We start from the raw sequence: 25,744 nt of genomic DNA on the forward strand, positions 1-25,744 counted from the left end.
ATTCTATGCCTCTCCTCTCTTCCTCCTGGCTCTAGGACCTTGAGTTCAAAATGAAGGTGGGGAGCCATGGCATCGGCTGGTGTTAGCCGCCTGTGGTTTCTTCTTTTTTTTTTTTTTGGTATTTTTTTTTTTTTTAGTAAGTGCTTGGTGAGAAGTGCAAGCATCGCCCTATGGGACATGCATTGTGTTTGGTTTGAAGTGCATACATTGTGAGTTTGAAGTGCATTAGTTGTGAACAGATTTGACATTTACATTAATTCATCTTCCCAATCAAAGTTGTACAGCTGATTTGTTACTTACATGTATTTATACAGTGCTGACAGTACACACTGTGCTTTACATATATCACTTTACATTGACATCTATGGCTCCCCTCATGATATTTATTGTATGAGGTTCCTTCATATACTGGGGACAATTTAGACAGGAGCCAATTCACCTACCAGCATATCTTTGGAATGTGGGAGGAAACCGGAGTACCCGGAGGAAACCCACGCAGACACAGGGAGAACATGCAAACTCCATGCACGTAGTGTCATGGTTGGGATTTAAACCCATGACCTACTTACTGCAAGGCGGAAGTGCTAACCACTTAGCCACTGTGCTGCCCAGCCAAGTTGTTTTATTAAATCCAAAGTCAGCGCAGCCCTCTACCAGGAAATTATAGAGCACTTCATGCTTTCCTCTGTTGACCAGCTTTATGGAGATGCTGATTTCATTTTCCAGCAGGACTTGGCACCTGTCCACACTGCCAAAAGTACCAATACCTGGTCACATGATCATGATATCACTGCGCTTGATTGGCCAGCCAACTCGCCTGACCTAATCCCCATAGAGAATCTGTGGGGTATTGTAAAGAGGAAGATGAGAGACACCAGACCCAACAATTTCCGGTGAGCTTAAAGCCACTATTAACCACTTAAGCCCCAGAAGGATTTACCCCCTTAATGACCAGGCCATTTTTTGGGATACGGCACTGCGTCGCTTTAAATGACAATTGCGCGGTCATGCGATGATGTACCCAAACAAAATTGATGTCTTTTTTTTTCCCACAAATAGAGCTTTCCTTTGGTGGTATTTGATCACCTCTGTATAAGCGTATGTAGCGATGGTAGATTTTAAATCTACCGCTTATAGGTAAATTTAGTGGGTTATCCGTTTATACATAGTCAAATTTAGCCTTTGTTCCAGTTTGGCTGTGTTGCATGTAGTTTCACAGTGTGCCTGTGGGTGTCGTAGTCGCCATTGGTCGGTGTTGGAAAGGCAACAAGTTAAAGTGTATAAGTGCTCCTCTGTCCCGGAGATAACTCGGTGGAGGTGGTCCTCCGAGTTGCATTCTGGAAGAGGGTATTTATGGGGGAGACGCCATGTTTTAGGGGTCTTTCGTTCCACCTGCTGGCCCTTCTGGCCGACAGGTATGTGTTAGGAGTACTACCTCGTGGAGCTCCGACCAGGAGGACCACGTTGCTGCAGCGTGTGGGTGGGCCCAGAAGCCTGTCTGGGGCCTACCACAGCGGCGAGGGAATGGTCCTGTGCAGTCTGTCCTATGGGAAGAAGCTGGACAACTGAGAAGATCCCAGGGGAGGACCCGTCATGGAAGGATCATGCAGAGTGCTGGTCTGGAGAGGGGCCTGGTGACTCAGTTGGAGGACGCATCCTAAAGTTAACCTACCACATAGTACTGCCGGGTCGGCTTAAAGGTTCTAGTGCTGTGTTTGCTATCCATCGTAAACCATTACATCCTGTGGCAGAGGATCGTACGGGTTTCTATTCCATTCAAGCCTGTGGCAGAGACTTTTGTTCGTGTTGCGTACCGGCTGCTAGGTTAGTGAGAGAAACCTATCCGGGCGGGCAAAGATTCAACTCTAGAAAGAGTACATTCATCTACAAGATTTCAATTCCTAATACTACACTAAGAAAAGGTATTTAAACTTCCCTGCAATTCTTCTTCTACCTCTTTCCTGCTACTTCCTTCAGTTACTCTTTATTAAAACCTTGGAAAAGATACTCAAGTGCCCGGTGCCTACATTGTCTGATATTAAGCTCAACGGGACCCTAGACCCGGTTCTGGTGAAATTGAGGCAACAAAGGTGACGGTAACAGCCCGCTTTAAACCAGCAGCTCCACCAGGAGTTATTGCTACACGTATATTGATTTTATTGTGCAAAAATTATAGCGTTTTTTTTTTTTTTACTAGTAATGGCGGTGATCGGCGATTTTTAGCGGGACTGCAACATTGCGGAGGACAGGTCAGAAACTTTTGACACATTTTTGGGACCAGTGACATTATTACGGTAATCAGAGCTGAAAATATCCCCTGATCACTGCATAAATGACATTGGCAGGGAAGGGGTTAACACTAGGGGGCGATCAAGGGGTTAACTGTGTCCTAGGGAGGTGTTTCTAACTGTGGGGGGAGGGGACTGACTGGGAGTACACAGAGATCGCTGTTCCTGATCACTAGGTACAGACTATCTCTCTCTACTCTCCTGTCAGAACGGGGATCTTTTTTTTTACATTGACAGATCCCCTTTCTGGCTCTCTGTGGAGCGATCGCGGGTGGCCGACGGACATCGCGGGTGCCGGCTACGCACATCGGCTTCGCACTGCCGTAGCAATTAAAGGGACCGATGTTCACCTAAAGCGGTTTGCGCAGCTGAGACAACCTGCCGCAGTATAACTGCAACCTGGGCTTCCGTAACACCTCAGCAGTGCCACAGGCTCCATGCCACGCCACATTGATGCAGTAATTCATGTAAAGGAGCCCCGACCAAGTATTGAGTGCATATTATACTGGAGTATAGTGAAGTATGTAAAGGGGGACAGTGCTGTGGGGGTTGTGAAGGGGGACAGTCCTCTGGTAGAGGGCTGTGCTGACTTTGGACTTGATAAAACACAGAGGACCAACACCAGTAGATGACATGGGCCCCCCAAATCATCACTGACTGTGGAAAGTTCACATTGGATCTCATGCAACTTGGATTCTATGCCTCTCCTCTCTTCCTCCCGACTCTAGGACCTTGAGTTCAAAATGAAGGTGGGGAGCCATGGCATCGGCTGGTGTTAGCCACCTGTGGTTTCTTTTTTTTTTTTTTTTTGGTAATTTTTTTTTTTTTTTAGTAAGTGCTTGGTGAGAAGTGCATGCATCGCCCTATGGGACATGCATTGTGTTTGGTCTGAAGTGCATACATTGTGAGTTTGAAGTGCATTAGTTGTGAACACATTTGACATTTACATTAATTCATCTTCCCAATCAAAGTTGTACAGCTGATTTGTTACTTACATGTATTTATACAGTGCTGACAGTACACACTGTGCTTTACATATATCACTTTACATTGACATCTATGGCTCCCCTCATGATGTTTATTGTATGAGGTTCCTTCATATACTGGGGACAATTTAGACAGGAGCCAATTCACCTACCAGCATATCTTTGGAATGTGGGAGGAAACCGGAGTACCCGGAGGAAACCCACGCAGACACAGGGAGAACATGCAAACTCCATGCACGTAGTGTCATGGTTGGGATTTAAACCCATGACCTACTTACTGCAAGGCGGAAGTGCTAACCACTCAGCCACTGTGCTGCCCAGTCCAGTGTGTTTTATTCAATCCAAAGTCAGCGCAGCCCTCTACCAGGAAATTATAGAGCACTTCCTGCTTTCCTCTGTTGACCAGCTTTATGGAGATGCTGATTTCATTTTCCAGCAGGACTTGGCACCTGTCCACACTGCCAAAAATACCAATACCTGGTCACATGATCATGATATCACTGCGCTTGATTGGCCAGCCAACTCGCCTGACCTAATCCCCATAGAGAATCTGTGGGGTATTGTAAAGAGGAAGATGAGAGACACCAGACCCAACAATTTCCGGTGAGCTTAAAGCCACTATTAACCACTTAAGCCCCAGAAGGATTTACCCCCTTAATGACCGGGCCATTTTTTGTGAAACGGCACTGCGTCGCTTTAAATGACAGTTGCACGGTCATGCGACAATGTACCCAAACAAAATTGATGTCTTTTTTTCCCACAAATAGAGCTTTCCTTTGGTGGTATTTGATCACCTCTGTATAAGCGTATAGTGATTGGTTTGCGCAAAAGTTATAGCGTTTTTGTTTTTACTAGTAATGGCGGTGATCGGCAATTTTTAACGGGACTGCAACATTGCGGAGGACAGGTCGGAAACTTTTGACACTTTTTTGGAACCAGTGACATTATTACAGTAATCAGAGCTAAAAATATCCACTGATCACTGTATAAATGACATTGGCAGAGAAGGGGTTAACACTAGCGGGCGATCAAGGGGTTAAGTGTGTCCTAGGGAGGTGTTTCTAACTGTGGGAGGAGGGGATTGACTAGGAGTACACAGAGATCGCTGTTTCTGATCACTAGGTACAGACGATCTCTCTCTACTCTCCTGTCAGAACGGGGATCTGTTTGTTTACATTGACAGATCCCCTTTCTGGCTCTCTGTGGAGCGATCGCGGGTGGCCGACGGACATCGCGGGTGCCGGCTACGCACATCGGCTTTGCACTGCTGTAGCAATTAAAGTGACCAATGCTCACCTACAGCGGTTTGCGCAGCCGAGCCAACCTGCCGCAATATAACTGCGACAGCTGGTTGGCAAGCGTTTAAAGCAACCTGGGCTTCCATAACACCTCAGCGGTGCCACAGGCTTCATGCCACGCCGCATTGATGCAGTAATTCATGTAAAGGAGCCCCGATCAAGTATTGAGTGCATACTATACTGTAGTATAGTGAAGTATGTGAAGGGGGGCAGTGCTGTGGGGGATGTAAAGGGGGACAGTCCTCTGGTAGAGGGCTGTGCTGATTTTGGACTTGATAAAACACAGTGGACCAACACCAGTAGATGACATGGGCCCCCCAAATCATCACTGACTGTGGAAACTTCACATTGGATCTCATGCAACTTGGATTCTATGCCTCTCCTCTCTTCCTCCCGGCTCTAGGACCTTGAGTTCAAAATGAAGGTGGGGAGCCATGGCATCAGCTGGTGTTAGCCAACTGTGGTTTCTTTTTTTTTTTTTTGGGGGGTATTTTTTTTTTTTTGGTAAGTGCAAGCATTGCCCTCTGGGGCATGCATTGTGTTTAGTTTGAAGTGCATACATTGTGAGTTTGAAGTGCATTAGTTGTGAACACATTTGACATTTACATTAATTCATCTTCCCAATCAAAGTGGTACAGCTGATTTGTTACTTACATGTATTTATACAGTGCTGACAGTACACACTGTGCTTTACATATATCACTTTACAATGACATCTATGGCTCCCCTCATGATGTTTATTGTATGAGGATCCTTCATATACTGGGGACAATTTAGACAGGAGCCAATTCACCTACCGGCATATCTTTGGAATGTGGGAGGAAACCGGAGTACCCGGAGGAAACCCACGCAGACACAGGGAGAACATGCAAACTCCATGCACGTAGTGTCATGGTTGGGATTTAAACCCATGACCTACTTACTGCAAGGCGGAAGTGCTAACCACTTAGCCACTGTGCTGCCCGGTCTGCTGTGTTTTATTCAATCCAAAGTCAGCGCAGCCCTCTACCAGGAAATTATAGAGCACTTCATGCTTTCCTCTGCTGACCAGCTTTATGGAGATGCTGATTTCATTTTCCAGCAGGACTTGGCACTATAGAATTCAGGAAATTATAGAGCACTTCATGCTTTCCTCTGCTGACCAGCTTTATGGAGATGCTGATTTCATTTTCCAGCAGGACTTGGCACCTGTCCACACTGCCAAAAGTACCAATACCTGGTTTATTTTTTTTTTTTTTTATTTTTTTTTTTTTTAACATTCAGTTTTATTGAGATTTAACAGTATTACAGAATGCAAGGAGAATAAACAGCAAATATTATTGCATAAAAGGAATCAAAGATTTGACATGCAAGTTATAGATTTTAAGACTCATCAAAATATAACTAGTTCTAGCGAAATCATATAGAAAAAAGGACAGTCACAGGTAGTGTTGACTGTAAAAATAAATTTTTCTGACATACGATAAAAAAAAAAAAGTAAAACCTTATATAGTTTTGAACTGTAACAAAGATGGAAAATAAAGTTAGAGTGGTAAGTGTAAAGGAATCAAAGTATAGGTGGGGACCCAGCATGAACGAGACCTCAGGTGTATGACAATGTGTGTTGGAGGCCTTTAGGAAAGGCTGGTCACTTAAGCTCGCCAGGACCGTTAGGGTGTAAAAGCCAGGTTTTCCAATTCATTATGAATGATTGGGTTTTTATGTTTGCCTTGGTGTAGCCATATTCAAGCAGGCAATTTTCATTCAATATGCGGATTATTTCAGTCAGTGTTGGAGGTTGGGTGCATTTCCAGTGTCTCGCAATGGCTAAGCGGACGGAAATGAAAATATGTGTAATTAGGATGTTAAGATTAGAAGGCCAGAGGTGAGAGTCCATGCTGAGTAACACCATCTGAGGAGTTAAAAAGAGAGAGAGGCCTGTAGAGGAGGAGATGAACGTTGTTATGTCCGACCAGAATGTCTTCAGGGCAGGGCAGCTCCACCAGATATGTAGCATTGATCCATGGTGACCACACTGTCTCCAGCAGTTGGAGGAGGCTGCTGGGTATATGTGGGCCAGTTTAGATGGTCAGGTACCAGTTGTGGAAAATTTTATGTGCAGTTTCCCAATGGGAGATACAACGTGAGGCTTTAGAAGTGGAGCGTAGGGCCATGTGCCATTGTTCCGTGGTATAGGTTTGGTTTATCCATTGCTCCCATTGACACATGGAAGAAGATTTACCGCTGGAAAGAGGGCTCAGTAGGAGTGTGTAGATATTTGAGATACCTTTGGTGGACGGTCTTGCAATGGTGTAGAAGTGAATGATATTCAAGGTGACAGTATCATTAGAAAACTGCACCCTATGAAGCGCAGACCGTAGTTGGAGGTACATGTAGAATTGCTGGGGTCGAAGTGGATATGACCGACAAAGTTGTTCAAATGATTTGAGAACTGAGTTTGTGTAAAGTGACCCTAGAGTATCAAGGCCAGCTTTAATCCAGGAGGCAAAGGATGTATTTGGGATAAGGAGTTCCAGTGCAGTAAGGGGGAGGTAAGAGAGCAGTGCAGGTGAAACGCCATTGGATTTTTGATGAGTTGCTTTCCATACTCGAGTCGTAGCTGTAATAGTGTCTAGAAAGGATCTAGATGGTTGCATGTGCAGGAGAATGGCGCTAGAATGGCGAGTAGATTTTTTGGGGACGTTGTCAAGGCTGCACTCTCGATTTGGAGCCAGGTCGGATGGTGGAAAGGGGTCCACCATACTTTAGCTTGATCCAGTATGGCTGCTTTATAGTAGGCTCCAACGTTGGGGACGCCCAGTCCGGCAAATTTAGTTGGTGTGCATCAGGGCCGTCTTTAAGGCAGGGCAAAAGGGGCAGCTGCCCTGGGCCCTGTCATTGTTGTGGGGCCCAAAGCACCTGCCTCATACTTGCCAACTATCCCAGTTTAAATTCCCTTGTCCCTTGAAGTTTTAGTCCCGTGCTGTGTGCTGATATCTCAGTGTGAAGTGCTGCTACTAATGCTGCCCAGCTCTGCCCTATTGTTGTGTACAGATGACTCACCTGCAGATCCAGTATTTACAGGTAAATAGTGGCGGCATTCATATGTAAATACTGTAGATGCATTCGGCGGCATAGATATGTAAATAAAGGCAGCATTCATATGTATATCGTGCCCCCTGCAGTAAGGAGATGATGTGCTGTAACCTCTAGCAACCAATCAGTGAGCAGTATTACTGTACAGTAATCTCTAGCAACCAATCAACAAGCAGAAATGATGTGCTGTAACATCTAGCAACTAATCAGTGAGCTGTAATGTGTGCTGTAACCTCTAGCTACCAGTCAGGAAGCGGTAACGATACACTGTAACCTCTGGCAACCAATCGCAATCGCTGCCTGATCTGATACAGTAAACTGATTTCAAGGGGAGGGCCCCAAGAAAACGTTTGCCCAGGGTCCAATCAGTATTAAAGACGGCCCTGGTGTGCATAGTAGTTTGCGGTGAATTCGAGGGCGATTGTTTTTCCAGATGCAAGTGTTGAATATGGCTTGAAGTTTGGCGATGTGCGAGGAAAGAATAGGCACAGGTATTGATCTAAATAGATATAGTACATGTGGTAGCATAAACATTTTTGTCAGAGCCATTCGGCCTGCCCAAGAAGCAGCAGTCTTCTGAAGGCCCTGCGATATATGAGAAAGTTTAGATAGTAAGGTTTGTAGGTTTACATGGAGAAGTCTTGTGGAGGGAGAGGTTGGTTGAATACCAAGGTAATTCATAATTGAATTAGGGGCCCACGAGAAAAGGTTGTTAGCCGAGATCAGTTCTTTAGTGGATTGTGATAAGGAGATGCCAAGCATGGAAGATTTACTATAATTAATCTTATACAGGGAAACGCGACTGAAGCTATCAAGGAGGTTTTGTAATGCCGGTAATGATTCAAGGGGTTTAGTCACCGATATTATTACGTCATCGGCGTAGAGGCCAATTTTGTGTGTAACATCGCCAATTTGAATGCCCGATATTGAGGGGGATGCTCGGACGGCTTGGACAAGAGGCTCCATTACCAGGTCAAATATTAGGGGTGATAAAGGGCACCCCTGTCTGGTGCCATTTGTGATACTGAAGGGGTCAGAGGTCATTCCATTGGTCCAAACCCTGGCACTGGGATTGGTATAGAGACTGAGGATGGAGTTGAGTATGTTCCCATGGAAACCAAATTTGTGTAATACAGCTGTTAGGTACTGCCAATGAACTCGGTCAAACGCCTTCTCTGCATCCAAAGAAAGAAGCAGAGAAGGCGTTCTATTATGTTCCGCCCATTGTATCAAATCAATATATCGTCTGGTGCCATCTGAGGCCTGTCTGCCAGTCACAAATCCCACCTGGTCATTATGCACCAGCAATGGGATGATGGATGAGAGTCGAGTCGCTATCAATTTTGCGAATATTTTGGTGTCCGTGTTAAGGAGGGATATGGGTCGAAAATTGGCAGGGGAGACAGGGGTTTTACCTGGTTTGGGGATGGTTGTTATTAGTGCTTCCAAAGATTCTTTGGGGATAATTCCAGTATCTGCCGTGTGGTTAAAAGAATTGCATAGATGGGGAGATATGTGAGAAGAGTATATCTTGTAATATTCATTTGCAAATCCATCAGGGCCAGGGGCCTTGTGGAGAGGAAGAGAAGCAATGGCTGTTTGCACTTCCTGTAATGTGAAGGGGGTCGATAGTTGGTCCAGGGAGTCTTGCGATATTGTGGGTAGTTGGAGCTTGTGCAAGAATTGTTGGATTTCTATAGGGTCTGGGGATGTCAGGGTGTCAGAGGTGTTAAGGCTATAGAGCGTGGAGTAGAAGGATGCAAATTGGTTTGCAATATCTTTAGGGTTAGTTAGTTTCTTTCCTGTGTCATTTAAGATATATGGAATGTTAGATTTTGCCCGTTGAAGTTTGTATTGTCTGGCTAAGAGGGAGCCAGGTTTGTTGGCTTGGGCATACCAGGTCATTTTAAGCCGTTTGAGGTAGAAGTCAAAGTTGTGGCGTGAAGTTTCTCCAAGGTCCTGACGTAGTGCTTTTAATCTGACAGCGATTGGCTGGGAGGGGTTTGGCTGGGAGGGGTTTCTTCTGGCTAAGAGGGAGCCAGGTTTGTTGGCTTGGGCATACCAGGTAATTTTAAGCCGTTTGAGGTAGAAGTCAAAGTTGTGGCGTAAAGTTTCTCCAAGGTCCTGACGTAGTGCTTTTAATCTGACAGCGATTGGCTGGGAGGGGTTTGATTTGTTGGTTAGCTCTAGGGATTTAATCTGGTGTAGGAGTTGGGTGATCTTGGCATTCCGTAATTTTTTCTCGTGAGCCCCTATTTTTATCAGCGTCCCTCTCAAAAAGGCCTTGTGTGCATTCCAGAGAATATAGGGATTGCCCACAGAGTCTTTGTTTTCTTTAAAAAAGGTTTCAATCTCAGAAGCAATCTGCTCTTTGTATGGGGATCGAGCTATAAGTGAGGTATTCAGCCTCCAGATTTTCACACCTAGCACAGTGGGGGTAGTGAAAATTTTCATACTGATTGGCGCGTGATCAGACCAAGTTATTAAGCCAATTTTGGTGTTCGAGATAGTTTGTAAAGTGGCCGAATCGGTTAAGAACAGATCGATTCTTGAGTAAGTTCTTTGAGCACTGGAGTAAAAGGTGTAATCTTTTTCCTCATCGTGATGGCATCTCCATGGATCGTATAGATTTTCCCTGTCTTTAAAAGAGGACAGAGCAGAGGAGCATCTTTTAGAGGTATTTGTAGTGTCTAGGGAGCTATCAATAATGTCATTAAAATCTCCACAGATAATTAGGTGGGATCTTCTAAGGGGTTGTATTTTGTGTATGAGATCTTTGTAGAAGCGATGCTGACGCTTGTTGGGAGAGTAGATGTTGGCTATCGTAATGTAACGACCATTAACAGTGGCAGATACAATCAGATAGTGTCCATCAGGATCAATTTCAATGTGTTCAAGCTTGAAGGCAAGGGAAGCTCTAACAGCTATCATGACCCCAGCCTTCTTTTTAGGAGCATTAGCGAAGAAGTATTGGGTGAATTGTTTGTGGGAGCATTTTGGTGGGTGTCTAGCCAGAAAGTGTGTTTCTTGGACACATAGTATGTCCGTTTGTAGGGATAGGGCCTTTTTCCATAGTAAATTACGTTTGAAAGGTGAATTAAGACCATTTGCGTTAATTGAGGATATAGTGTAAGCCATGGGGAGCATTCAGGGGACTTCTAGGAATGTAGAATAAGATTATACCATATGATACCTCGAGACCAATACACATATGATGACGAGAAAGATGTAAATTAAAATACAAGGTTTTCCCCTAACAAAGAAAAACAAGAAATAGTCAAAAAGAAATACAGATATAATTGAGAACCTATTAACCGTGTATACAGTGATAACAATTATTATTGTATTAGAACTTGTAGGCGTGCGTAGCACCCTATACAAAACAGAGGTGGCAAGTAGTGAGAGTAACGATGAACCGCCACTGGGACAGTTATGTGGCTAGTTAACAGAGGACAGGTTACTCCTGGCTTGTAAAGCTACTGAACAGTGAGATAAGAAAGAGTACATTATGATGTATGTTGTTTGGCAGATCGTGACTCCGAGCGTTGCTGGTAGGACAGGCTGCGAGGAGAGGAGAGTGGTGGAGCATTTATGAGGCCCCAGTTGAGAAGACTTTTTATGCCCTCTTTAGGGGAGTTGAATGTGGCGGTGTGATCTTGATGGGTCACTATGAGCTTAGCCGGGAAACCCCACTTATAGGGGATGTTGTGGTCCCGGAGGACAGAGGTAACTGGGGCAAATTCTTTCCTGCGTTGTGCAGTGGCCGCCGATATGTCGGCATACAGGGAGATCCCTGCGTAGGGAGCTGGGAGGGGCACTGCGGCTCTGGCTGCTCTGAGGACCTGGTCCTTGATGTGGTAAAAATGTGTACGTGCCAGGACATCCCGAGGTACGTCATTAGGTAGATAGGTCGGCTTAGGAAGCCTGTGGGCGCGATCTATTGTGAGATCAGGTATGATGAGATGTGGGAGCAGTTTTAGAAACAGATGTTGTAGGTAAGTATGCAGGTCAGCAGTTTTAACGCTTTCGGGTATACCGCAAAATTTTATGTTGTTATGGCGGGACCGATCCTCAAGGTCCGCCAATTTAACTTGTACGTTGCGGAGCTCTTATGATTGTTTCTCAAATGCAGACACCATATCATTATAGGCTTTAGTGTTGTCAGAAATCTGTTTCTCAGCTATGTCAGCACTTTCCTCAATGTGATCCACACGCATATTTAACTGGGAGATAGAAGAGCGGAGTTCCCTTTGGATGTCTTTGTGGAGAGAGAGCAGCATGAGCTTTAGTGTATGTTCAGATGCAGGTTGATCACTTGTGGGGAGAGCTGCTAGTGATTCCTGAGCGTCTTCCACAAAATGGGGTTGTGGGGGAGGAGAGCACAGTTGTTTTTTATATTGAGGGACCTTATCAGGGGATTGGTTTGGTGTAGGTGGAGGTCTCTTACCTCTATCAGAGGACTGTGAGGGAGAGGAGTCCATATCCAGTGCTTCAGGCTCAGTTCTGTCCATTTCCTGTTTTGAACATAGTGAAGAGCCCTGTGTCAGCGGCTCTGTGTCTCTGTCAGTGCCATTTTGGGATTCCTGTGAGGAAGAAGCAGGAGGGAAAAACTCAGTGAGACGGCGCGGGATAAAGGGAGTCTCCCTCATTCTTCCTCTGCCCTGCTGTTCCAGAGTGACAGCGCTATATGCCGGGATATGTGTGACCCATCAGTGGCGCCGCTGCGAGCCGCCCAGCGGTAGTGTGGAGCCGGTTTTTGAAGATACAGCGGTCCCGGTCCGCCGCTCGTATATTCCCCCCGCGGGTCAGGGGTGTCAGGAGAATCAGCGCCTCTGGTTGGGGTGGATTTCACCCGCTTCTGTGGTCGCTGTGTGTTGCGATGTCCCGTTGTGGAGCGGAGCTGCAGGATCAAGCAGCCATCTCGGTCCGCCGCTCGGCCACGCCCCCCCCCAATACCTGGTTTAATGATCATGATATCACTGCGCTTAATTGGCCAGCAAACTCGCCTGACCTAATCCCCACAGAGAATCTGTGGGGTATTGTAAAGAGGAAGATGAGAGACACCAGACCCAACAATTTCTGGTGAGCTTTAAGCCACTATTAACCACTTAAGCCCCAGAAGGATTTACCCCCTTAAAGCGGAGTTCCACACAAAAATGGAACTTCCGCTTTTCGGAACCCCTTCCCCCTCCGTTGTCACATTTGGCACCTTTCAGGGGGGAGGGGGGTGCAGATACCTGTCTAAGACACCCACTTCTGGCATAGACTCCCATGGGAGTCTACGCTTCTTCCCGTCCCCACCGCACTGTCTCCTGGGAAACACACAGCTTCCAGGAGAGAGCGGGACCACTTGGGACGCGCAGCGCGACTCGCGCATGCGCAGTAGGGAACCGGGAAGTGAAGCCGCAATGCTTCACTTCCTGATTCCCTCACCTAGGATGGTGGCGGCAGCTGCCGAGAACCGAGCGGGTTCTCGGCGTCGCCTGCCGACATCGCTGGACCCTGGGACAGGTAAGTGGCCATGTATTAAAAGTCAGCAGCTGCAGTATTTGTAGCTGCTGGCTTTTAATATTTTTTTTTTTTGGCGGTGTGGGTGGACCCCCGCTTTAATGACCAGGCCATTTTTTGGGATACGGCACTGCGTTGCTTTAAATGACAATTGCGTGGTCGTGCGACGATGTATCCAAACAAAATTAATGTCCTTTTTTTCCCACAAATAGAGCTTTATTTTGGTGGTATTTGATCACCTCTGCGGTTTTTATTTTTTGCGCTATAAACAAAAAAAAGACCCATCAATTTTGAAAAAAAAACCATGACTGCTGAGAAGCATAGGCTCATTTATGACCAACTAATAAACCAATACCTTGCCCCCCCAAAAAGACACAGAAGCTGATTAAGTTGGAAATAGGGCAAGGCCACAGTTTTATTGAACTTTTCAAAAGTACAATTTTCCAAATGTACCAAACAATGCCAGTCACAGTATACCATGAGCACCCATAAATATAAACTTACATAGTCTAAGAGGCCTGTCCTTACCATCAGTGCCAGAGCCGTACCATCAGTGCCAGACAGGCATTAGACTAACCCCAGAATTTACCAAACAACATGCCAGTCATAGTATACCGTGTGCACCCATAAACATAAATTCACATAGTCTAAGAGGCCTGTCCTTACCATCGGTGCCAGACAGGCATTAGACTGACCCCAGAATTTAACTTGAGGGCATAGCCCATAAAACAACATCAATTGCTGGCAAGGTCAAAACCGCCACACGCAAGTCAGTGGTACACTGACGAGCGCCCCACCACAGCCAGCACCTGCTCGACACCAAATTGTAGGCCGAGGTGAACATATTTAGGCCAATCATTTAAATTAACCCCATCAGGTCTTAATAAATACTGTTATCTCCCTCAAGACCCCAGCGGCAGACAACAAGGCCACCAATCCTGTGGACAAATTTGAAAACATAGGCATTCACCTTGCGGCGAAACAGCTCCAAACAAGAACGAGAAACAAGAACAAAGTATGTGATGGGCCAAAACCAGAAAAGGGGGAACAATGTTGGACCAAACAATAGATAGGTAAAACTGGCACAACACAGAGCAATACCATGCCTAATAGAGGAGGTGGAATCTACAGGCCGGTAATGCCCTACATTGTTACCCCATACATGAATGATAAGAATGAAGGGACCTAAATCAAATTGTCTCAGGTAATACCAGCAGCCAGTGTAGGTCATGAAAACTGCAACAACGAATTCTGCCAACTGCAAAGGAAAATTCTCCCCACAGTATCAAAATTCGGCATGGCAAGAGGCCCAATAAACGAAGGAGTCTACGATGATCCAAAGTAATTCTGGGGAGAGACATGAAATCAGAACAAATGGTGAGGACGAACATGTAGCAAAACTTCTAATGATTCCCATCTACCTAAAAGCCATCTCTATCCGAAAAAACCCACCCCATGGGCAGCACTGGCTGCGCCAACGGGAAAAGAATACATGGGAAAAATCATGAGGAGGCAAGACCAGCTGGGAAAAGGCGCAAGACCCAAAAAAATTCTAATTATTTGAGGTTGGAAGAATAAGTGAGAGATAAAAACAAAGTATTCTGTGAGCAGCACATCCTCTGAGTTACCATAAACTGAGCATTTGTTCTCGGCAGTAAGTTCACAAACCCTAAAGGTCCCAAAGAATGCCCAAGAAAAGGCAACTCGAAACAAGAGAGCCCTGAATGCAAAAACAGACAGAGGGCAAAATGGAGAGGATGTCGGTTAAGTTGTGCACAGAAAACAGGTGCGGAGAATAAGGGAAGCAAGTCAGATGTTTCCAACCATTTTCCTTCAAAATCCTCTGAATAAGAAAACTTTGGAGATGTCCTCCCAGCTGAAAAGTCTGAACCAAACAATACAGCAGAGGGAGCAGTACCCACTGTCGACCAGCCACAACTATATCCTGCAGGTCGAGGAGGTAGGAGAAAAGATCCAGGTGCCCGACCCCCAGGGGTTAAGGTAGATATCATCGACAGGTGGAGGCACCCATTTGTCTGAAAATTGCTGACAGGTTACCTGGATTGTCTGGGAGGGGAGGAATGGAGGGGGAGAAACAGGAGTCAGAAACGAGACTACACAAAAAAGAAAGGACAAGGAAGACCCACGGCAATTGACAACATCTGAAAACACACAGTCGACTGAAGACATCCAAGCACCAGAAAAACACAACAGGGAGAACATACGTGGAGAGCGTGCAGAGAGGCAGTTAACCACTTGACCATAATAGGTAAGGGCTCTAACAGCATAATGTTACACAACAAATAGTTGGGACAATGAGGCAGGCCAAGGTTCAGCAGACCAGTAATCCTGGAATAAAATGCCAAAGCTACTGGAGCTGAATGCAGACCTGTAAAAAACTCCAGCTGTGTGTTCAACAATTCCTCCATTCATCCAAGAAGGACCATTAGAGAAGTGCAAGAAGGACAACCGCGCTTCCAAGTCATAGGAGCACTGCCCATCAGAAGTATGTGGAATGTGAAAACAAGATGGCAAGATGGCAAAAAGGTTAAAAAAGGTTGAAGCTGCTACAGCCCTGGCTTCCTAGAGTCCTTTGGGAATTTAACCAAGGAAAGAAGCTAACCCCAGGAAGTCAGCAGACCATCCCCACAATGTCAATCTCAATGCCCAAAAGGACAGAAGATGGGCAGGACCTTCCATGTTGTGGGGATGGAACAGTCACAGTGTACAGTAGGAAGTGAAAGGCAGATTCCACGTCAGCCTTCACCAGTAGGGTAGAAGCACCATAGAACTTAGCAAAGAAAATGCTGAATCAAAAGAGTATTGGTCCCAGGAATTCTCCTGATTAATACCACCATTAACCGACAAGCCTGCAGGGAAAGAAAGTGTTGTATAAGTTGATATACACACACATTTTCTATTTATTTTTTTGGCTACCACACCAAGAGAGGAAACCCGAATGAGCGTTAGGGGTGGATGAAAGCGATCCAAAACCCCCGGTTAAATCCCAACTGTAAGATCCATGCCTCCCTTCTGAAAGGGTACAGGTCTAGCCAGTGCAACTTCCTTGAGACTTTCACTGGCATCCTTCCTCTTAGGAGGGATGAACTTGTTACCTGGTTTGGTAGGTGGTGTATTACCCATTCAGAAAGTCGACTGCTGGGTGAGCACCACCCAGCAGTGGCTCTCATTAAACAGTCAGCAGTTGTATACCACTGACGATCTGTGCATGTGACTGAAAAGAAGTTGGCCTGTGCTGGTACATGAATAATAACCATATGCAGAGTAAAAGTCAGCGCTAGAGTGAATAAAGTTGGCAGCTACCAAAGCAGGTCAATATACATATACCATAGACTAACATTTCTGCAGTCAAAACTTAGTTATTTCCAGGCAGCCATTTTTAAGCAAAGCTGAGTATCAAAATTAAACAGCACAGCCCTCCATATATTTTGTAGACCTCTCAACTGAGATCCACAGAACTGAATAGGGAAGAAGGGACTAATTCTGTTTTTTTTTTGTTTTTTTTAGAGCAATGCATAGGCACAGAAACCCTGCAGCCAGTTCCCAACAATACAAGGAAGCTGCTTAGACTTTCACCCTTAGTATTAATGTAAATATCTTTCTATATGTCATCAACATCACAACAGGCGGGAGGGTGGGCAACTCTTGTGACAGCTGAATCTCCTCAGAGCAGTTGGATGTGCCTCAGCATAGCCTTTACTTAGAGTTCAGGCTCCACCCAGTCCCCTCAGGTCTTGTAGCCAATCCTAAGGGAGCTACTTAACTTCCCTTTTAGGTTCACACCCACAGTGATGTCATGCTTCCAGCAGTCAAGGCTCCCTTTCCCTAAAGGCGGTTCAAGGGGCCTTCATTCTTTTACATATTTTTAGTAAAAAAAATAACAATAAGCGTATATTGATTGGTTTGCGCAAAAGTTATAGCTTTTTTTTTTTTTACCAGTAATGACGGTGATCGGCGATTTTTAGCGGGACTGCAACATTGCGGAGGACAGATCGGACACTTTTGACACTTTTTTGGGACCAGTGACACTATTACGGTAATCAAGGCTAACAATATCCACTGATCACTGTATAAATGACATTGGCAGGGAAGGGGTTAACACTAGGGGGCAATCAAGGGGTTAAGTGTGTCCTAGGGAGGTGTTTCTAACTGTGGGGGGAGGGGACTGACTGGGAGTACACAGAGATCGCTGTTCCTGATCACTAGGTACAGACAATCTCTCTCTACTCTACTGACAAAACGGGGATCTGTTTGTTTACATTGACAGATCCCCGTTCTGGCTCAATATGGAGCGATCGCGGGTGGCCGACGGACTTCGCGCTGCTGTAGCCATTAAAGGGACCGATGTTCACCTACAGCAGTTTGCACAGCCGAGCCAACCTGCCGCAGTATAACTGCAACCTGGGCTTCCGTAACACCTCAGCAGTGCCACAGGCTCCATGCCACGCCATATTGATGCAGTAATTCATGTAAAGGAGCCCCGACCAAGTATTGAGTGCATATTATACTGGAGTATAGTGAAGTGCGTGAAGGGGGGCAATGCTGTGGGGGGATGTGAAGGGGGACAGTCCTCTGGTAGAGGGCTGTACTGACTTTGGACTTGATAAAACACAGCGGACCAACACCAGTAGATGACATGGGCCCCCCAAATCATCACTGACTGTGGAAAGTTCACATTGGATCTCATGCAACTTGGATTCTATGCCTCTCCTCTCTTCCTCCCGGCTCTAGGACCTTGATTTCAAAATGAAGGTGAGGAGCCATGGCATCGGCTGGTGTTAGCCACCTGTGGTTTCTTTTTTTTTTTTTGGTATTTATTTATTTATTTTTTTGTAAGTGCTTGGTGAGAAGTGCAAGCATCGCCCTCTGGGGCATGCATTGTGTTTGGTTTGAAGTGCATACATTGTGAGTTTGAAGTGCATTAGTTGTGAACACATTTGACATTTACATTAATTCATCTTCCCAATCAAAGTTGTACAGCTGATTTGTTACTTACATGTATTTATACAGTGCTGACAGTACACACTGTGCTTTACATATATCACTTTACATTGACATCTATGACTCCCCTCATGATGTTTATTGTATGAGGTTCCTTCATATACTGGGGACAATTTAGACAGGAGCCAATTCACCTACCAGCATATCTTTGGAATGTGGGAGGAAACCAGAGTACCCGGAGGAAACCCACGCAGACACAGGGAGAACATGCAAACTCCATGCACATAGTGTCATGGTTGGGATTTAAACCCATGACCTACTTACTACAAGGCGGAAGTACTAACCACTTAGCCACTGTGCTGCCCAGTCCAGTGTGTTTTATTCAATCCAAAGTCAGCGCAGCCCTCTACCAGGAAATTATAGAGCACTTCATGCTTTCCTCAGTTGACCAGCTTTATGGAGATGCTGATTTCATTTTCCAGCAGGACTTGGCACCTGTCCACACTGCCAAAAGTACCAATACCTGGTCACATGATCATGATATCACTGCGCTTGATTGGCCAGCAAACTCGCCTGACCTAAACCCCATAGAGAATCTGTGGGGTATTGTAAAGAGGAAGATGAGAGACACCAGAACCAACAATTTCCGGTGAGCTTAAAGCCACTATTAACCACTTAAGCCCCGGAAGGATTTACTCCGCTAATGACTAGGCCATTTTTTGCGATACGGCACTGCGTCGCTTTTAATGACAATTGCACGGTCATGCGACGATGTACCCAAACAAAATTGATGTCCTTTTTTTCCCACAAATAAAACTTTCTTTTGGTGGTATTTGATCACCTCGGCGGTTTTTATTTTTTGCGCTATAAAGAAAAAAAGACCGTCATTTTTGAAGAAAAAAACATTCTTTTACATATTTTTGGTAAAAAAAATAACAATAAGTGTATATTGATTGGTTTGCGTAAAAGTTATAGCTTTTTTTTTTTACTAGTAATGGCGGTGATCGGCGATTTTTAGCGGGACTGCAACATTGTGGAGGACCGATCGGACACTTTTGACACTTTTTTGGGACCAGTGACATTATTACGGTAATCAGAGCTAAAAATATCCCCTGATCACTGCATAAATGACATTGGCAGGGAAGGGGTTAACACTAGGGGGCGATCAAGGGGTTAAGTGTGTCCTGGGGAGGTGTTTCTAACTGTGCGGGGAGGGGACTGACTGGGAGTACACAGAGATCGCTGTTCCTGATCACTAGGTACAGACGATCGCTCTCTACTCTCCTGACAGAACGGGGATCTGCTTGTTTACATTGACAGATCCCCGTTTTGGCTCTCTATGGACCGATTGCGGGTGGCCGCTGGACATCGCGGGCACTAGCTACGCACATCGGCTTCGCGCTGCTGTAGCCATAAAAAGTACCAATGCTCACCTACAGCGGTTTGCGCAGCTGAGCCAACCTGCCGCAGTATAACTGCGGCAGCTGGTTGGCAAGCGGTTAAAGCAACCTGGACTTTCATAACACCTCCGCAGTGCCACAGGCTCCATGCCACGCCACATTGGTGCAGTAATTCATGTAAAGGAGCCCCGACCAAGTATTGAGTGCATATTATACTGTAGTATAGTTAAATATGTGAAGGGTGCAGTGCTGTGGGGGTGAATTGTAAAGAGGGACAGTGCTGTGAGGGATGTGAAGAGGACAGTGCTGTGGGGGGATGTGATGGGGACAGTCCTCTGGTAGAGGGCTGTGCTGACTTTAGACTTGATAAAACACAGCGGACCAACACCAGTAGATGACATGGGCCCCCCAAATCATCACTGACTGTGGAAAGTTCACATTGGATCTCATGCAACTTGGATTCTATGCCTCTCCTCTCTTCCTCCCGGCTGTAGGACCTTGATTTCAAAATGAAGGTGGGGAGCCATGGCATCGGCTGGTGTTAGCTGCCTGTGGTTTCTTCTTTTTTTTTTTTTGGTATTTTTTTTTTTTTTTTGTAAGTGCTTGGCGAGAAGTGCAAGCATCACCCTCTGGGGCATGCATTGTGTTTGGTTTGAAGTGCATACATTGTGAGTTTGAAGTGCATTAGTTGTGAACAGATTTGACATTTACATTAATTCACCTTCCCAATCAAAGTTGTACAGCTGATTTGTTACTTACATGTATTTATACAGTGCTGACAGTACACACTGTGGTTTACATATATCACTTTACATTGACATCTATGGCTCCCCTCATGATGTTTATTGTATGAGGTTCCTTCATATACTGGGGACAATTTAGACAGGAGCCAATTCACCTACCAGCATATCTTTGGAATGTGGGAGGAAACCGGAGTACCCGGAGGAAACCCACGCAGACACAGGGAGAACATGCAAACTCCATGCACATAGTGTCATGGTTGGGATTTAAACCCATGACCTACTTACTGCAAGGCGGAAGTGCTAACCACTTAGCCACTGTGCTGCCCGGTCTGCTGTGTTTTATTCAATCCAAAGTCAGCGCAGCCCTCTACCAGGAAATTATAGAGCACTTCATGCTTTCCTCAGCTGACCAGCTTTATGGAGATGCTGATTTCATTTTCCAGCAGGACTTGGCACCTGTCCACACTGCCAAAAGTACCAATACCTGGTCACATGATTATGATATCACTGCGCTTGATTGGCCAGCAAACTCGCCTGATCTAATCCCCATAGAGAATCTGTGGGGTATTATAAAGAGGAAGATGAGAGACACCAGACCCAACAATTTCCGGTGAGCTTAAAGCCACTATTAACCACTTAAGCCCCGGAAGGATTTACTCTGCTAATGACCAGGCCATTTTTTGCGATACGGCACTGCGTCGCTTTTAATGACAATTGCACGGTCATGCAACGATGTACCCAAACAAAATTGATGTCCTTTTTTTCCCACAAATAGAACTTTCTTTTGGTGGTATTTGATCACCTCTGCGGTTTTTATTTTTTGCGCTGTAAAGAAAAAAAGACCGTCATTTTTGAAGAAAAAAACATTCTTTTACATATTTTTGGTAAAAAAAATAACAATAAGTGTATATTGATTGGTTTATAAGTTATAGCTTTTTTTTTAACTAGTAATAGCGGTGATCGGTGATTTTTAGCGGGACTGCAACATTGCGGAGGACCGATCGGACACTTTTGACACTTTTTTGGGACCAGTGACATTATTAAGGTAAACAGAGCTAAAAATATCCCCTGATCACTGCATAAATGACATTGGCAGGGAAGGGGTTAACACTAGGGGGCGATCAAGGGGTTAGGTGTGTCCTGGGGAGGTGTTTCTAACCACTTAGCCACTGTGCTGCTCGGTCTGCTGTGTTTTATTCAATCCAAAGTCAGCGCAGCCCTCTACCAGGAAATTATAGAGCACTTCATGCTTTCCTCTGTTGACCAGCTTTATGAAGATGCTGATTTCATTTTCCAGCAGGATTTGGCACCTGTCCACACTGCTAAAAGTACCAATATCTGATTTAATGATCATGATATCACTGCGCTTGATTGGCCAGCAAACTCGCCTGACCTAAACCCCATAGAGAATCTGTGGGGTATTGTAAAGAGGAAGATGAGAGACACCAGACCCAACAATTTCCGGTGAGCTTAAAGCCACTATTAACCACTTAAGCCCCGGAAGGATTTACCCCCTTAATGACCAGGCCGTTTTTTGGGATACGGCACTGCGTCGCTTTAAATGACAATTGCGCGGTCGTGCAACGATGTATCCAAACAAAATTGATGTCCTTTTTTTCCCACAAATAGAGCTTTATTTTGGTGGTATTTGATCACTTCTGCGGTTTTTATTTTTAGCGCTTTAAACAAAAAAAAGACCCGTCAATTTTGAAAAAAAAACCCATGACTGCTGAGAAGCATAGGCTCATTTATGACCAACTAATAAACCAATACCTTGCCCCCCCAAAAAGACACAGAAGCTGATTAGGTTGGAAATAGGGCAAGGCCACAGCTGTATTGAACTTTTCAAAAGTACAACTTTCCAAATGTACCAAACAATGCCAGTCACAGTATACCATGAGCACCCATAAATATAAACTCACATAGTCTAAGAGGCCTGTCCTTACCATCGGTGCCAGACAGGCATTAGACTGACCCCAGAATTTAACTTGAGGGCATAGCCCATAAAGCAACATCAATTGCTGGCAAGGTCAAAACCGCCACACGCAAGTCAGTGGTACACTGACAAGCGCCCCACCACAGCCAGCACCTGCTCGACACCAAATTGTAGGCCGAGGTGAACATATTTAGGCCAATCATTTAAATTAACCCCATCAGGTCTTAATAAATACTGTTATCTCCCTCAAGACCCCAGCGGCAGAAAACAAAGCCACCAATCCTGTGGGCGAATTTGAAAACATAGGCATTCACCTTGTGGCAAAACAGCTACAAACAAGAACGAGAAACAAGAACAAAGTATGTGACGGGCCAAAACCAGAAAAGGGGGAACAATGTTGGACCAAACAATAGATAGGTAAAACTGGCACAACACAGAGCAATACCATGCCTAATCGAGGAGGTGGAATCTACAGGCTGGTAATGCCCTACATTGTTACCCCATACATGAATGATAAGAATGAAGGGGCCTAAATCAAATTGTCTCAGGTAATACCAGCAGCCAGTGTAAGCCATGAAAACTGTAACAACGAATTCTGCCAACTGCAAAGGAAAATTCTCCCCACAGTATCAAAATTCGGCATGGCAAGAGGCCCAATAAACGAAGGAGTTAACCATGATCCAAAGTAATTCTGGGGAGAGACATGAAATCAGAACAAAAGGTGAGGACGAACATGTAGCAAAAATTCTAAAGATTCCCATCTACCTAAAAGCCATCTCTGTCGTCCGAAAAAAGCCACCCCATGGGCAGCAATGGCTGCGCCAACGGGAAAAGAATACGTGGGAAAAATCATGAGGAGGCAAGACCAGCTGGGAAAAGGCGCAAGACCCGAAAAAATTGTAATTCGTTGAGGTTGGAAGAATAAGCGAGAGATAAAAACAAAGGATTCTGTGAGCAGCACATCCTCTGAGTTACCATAAACTGGGAATTTGTCCTCGGCAGTAAGTTCACAAACCCTAAGAGCCCATTCACACAGGGACGACTTGTCAGGCGACCTAGTCGCCTGACAAGTCGCCTCCCGTTCTGTGCTATGGAACCGCTCTAAGGGGAGCGACGCAAGTCGCTCCGACTTAGAAAAAGGTTCCTGTACGACTTTGGGGGTGACTTGGGAGACTTCTATACAGAAGTCGTTTTGCAAGTCGCCCGGGCAGTCATTTGCAGGTCGCCTCGCTGAGGCGACCTGCAAGTCGTGTTGCCCCTGTGTGAATGGGGTCTTAAGGTGTCAAAGAATGCCCACGAAAAGGCAACTCGAAACAAGAGAGCCCTGAATGCAAAAACAGACAGAGGGCAAAATGGAGAGGATGTCGGTTAAGTTGTGCACAGAAAACAGGTGCCGAGAATAAGGGAAGCAAGTCAGATGTTTCCAACCATTTTCCCTCAAAATCCTCTGAATAAGAAAACTTTGGAGATGTCCTCCCAGCTGAAAAGTCTGAACCAAACAATACAGCAGAGGGAGCAGTACCCACTGTTGACCAGCCACAACTATATCCTGTAGGTCGAGGAGGTAGGAGAAAAGATCCAGGTGCCCGACCCCCAGGGGTTAAGGTAGATATCATCGACAGGTGGAGGCACCCATTTGTCTGAAAATTGCCGACAGGTTACCTGGATTGTCTGGGAGGGGAGGAATGGAGGGGGAGAAACAGGAGTCAGAAACGAGACTACACAAAAAAGGAAGGACAAGGAAGACCCACGGCAATTGACTACATCTGAAAACACACAGTCAACTGAAGACATCCAAGCACCAGAAAAACACAACAGGGAGAACATACGTGGAGAGCGTGCAGAGAGGCAGTTAACCACTTGACCATAATAGGTAAGGGCTCTAACAGCATAATGTTACACAACAAATAGTTGGGCCAATGAGGCAGGCCAAGGTTCAGCAGACCAGTAATCCTGGAATAAAATGCCAAAGCTACTGAAGCTGAATGCAGACCTGTAAAAAACTCCAGCTGTGTGTTCGACAATTCCTCCATTCATCCAAGAAGAACCATTAGAGAAGTGCAAGAAGGACAACCGCGCTTCCAAGTCATCGTGCATAGGAGCTAATAAGTGGTATGTAACGACGTGTATCTGATATATATATCATAGGGGCCCACAGAATGCACTGCCCACCAGAAGTATGTGGAATGTGAAAACAAGATGGCCCAAAAAGGTTGAAAAAGGTTGAAGCTGCTACAGCCCTGGCTTCCTAGAGTCCTTTGGGAATTTAACCAAGGAAAGAAGCTAACCCCAAGAGGTCAGCAGACCATCCCCACAATGTCAATCTTAATGTCCAAAAGGACAGAAGATGGGCAGGACCTTCCATGTTGTGGGGATGGAACAGTCGCAGTGTACAGTAGGAAGTGATAGGCCGATTCGACCTCAGCCTTCACCAGAAGGGTAAAAGCACCAGAGAACTTAGCAAAGAAAGTGCTGTATCAAAAGAGTATTGGTCCCAGGAATTCTCCTGATTAATACCAACATTAACCGACAAGCCTGCAGGGAAAGAAAGAGCGGACTTTACGGCAGACTTTGCCTGGCGGACGGGATTTGGTCGGACAATTCGATCGTGTGTGGGCTCCAGCGGACTTTGTTTTCTCAAAAGTTGGACGGACTTAGATTTGAAACATGTTTTAAATTAATCCGTCGAAATTGAGTCCGGTCGAAAAGTCCGCCGTCTGTATGCTAGTTCGACGGACATAAAGCCACGCTAGGGCAGCTATTGGCTACTGGCTATGAACTTCCTTGTTTTAGTCCGGTCGTACGTCATCACGTACGAATTCGACAGACTTTGGTGGATTGTGTGTATGCAAGTCCGTTCATTCAGAAAGTCCGTCGTAAAGTACGTCGAAAAGTCCGCCGGGCAAAGTCTGCCGTAAAGTCCGCTCATGTGTACGCGGCATTAGTATTAATGTAAATATCTTTCTATATGTCATCAACATCACAGAGGGTGGGCAACTCTTGTGACAGCTGAATCTCCTCAGAGCAGTTGGATGTGCCTCAGCATAGCCTTTACTTAGAGTTCAGGCTCCACCCAGTCCCCTCAGGTCTTGTAGCCAATCCTAAGGGAGCTACTTAACTTCCCTTTTAGATTCACACCCACAGTGATGTCATGCTTTCAGCAGTCAAAGCTCCCTTTCCCTAAAGGCGGTTCAAGGGGCCTTCATTCTTTTACATATTTTTAATTAAAAAAAAATAACAATAAGCATATATTGATTGGTTTGAGCAAAAGTTATAGGTTTTTTTGTTTTTTTTACTAGTAATGGCGGAGATCGGCGATTTTTAGCGGGACTGCAACATTGCGGAGGACAGATCGGACACTTTTGACACTTTTTTGGGACCTGTGACATTATTACGGTAATCAAAGCTATAAAAATCTACTGATCACTGCATAAATGACATTGGCAGGGAAGGGGTTAACATTAGGGGGCGATCAAGGGGTTAAGTGTGTCCTAGGGAGGTGTTTCTAACTGTGTGGGGAGGGGACTGACTGGGAGTACACAGAGATT

The sequence above is a fragment of the Aquarana catesbeiana genome, linkage group LG04 (genome assembly GCF_042186555.1).
Source record: "Aquarana catesbeiana isolate 2022-GZ linkage group LG04, ASM4218655v1, whole genome shotgun sequence".
Classification (NCBI taxonomy): Eukaryota; Metazoa; Chordata; class Amphibia; order Anura; family Ranidae; genus Aquarana; species Aquarana catesbeiana.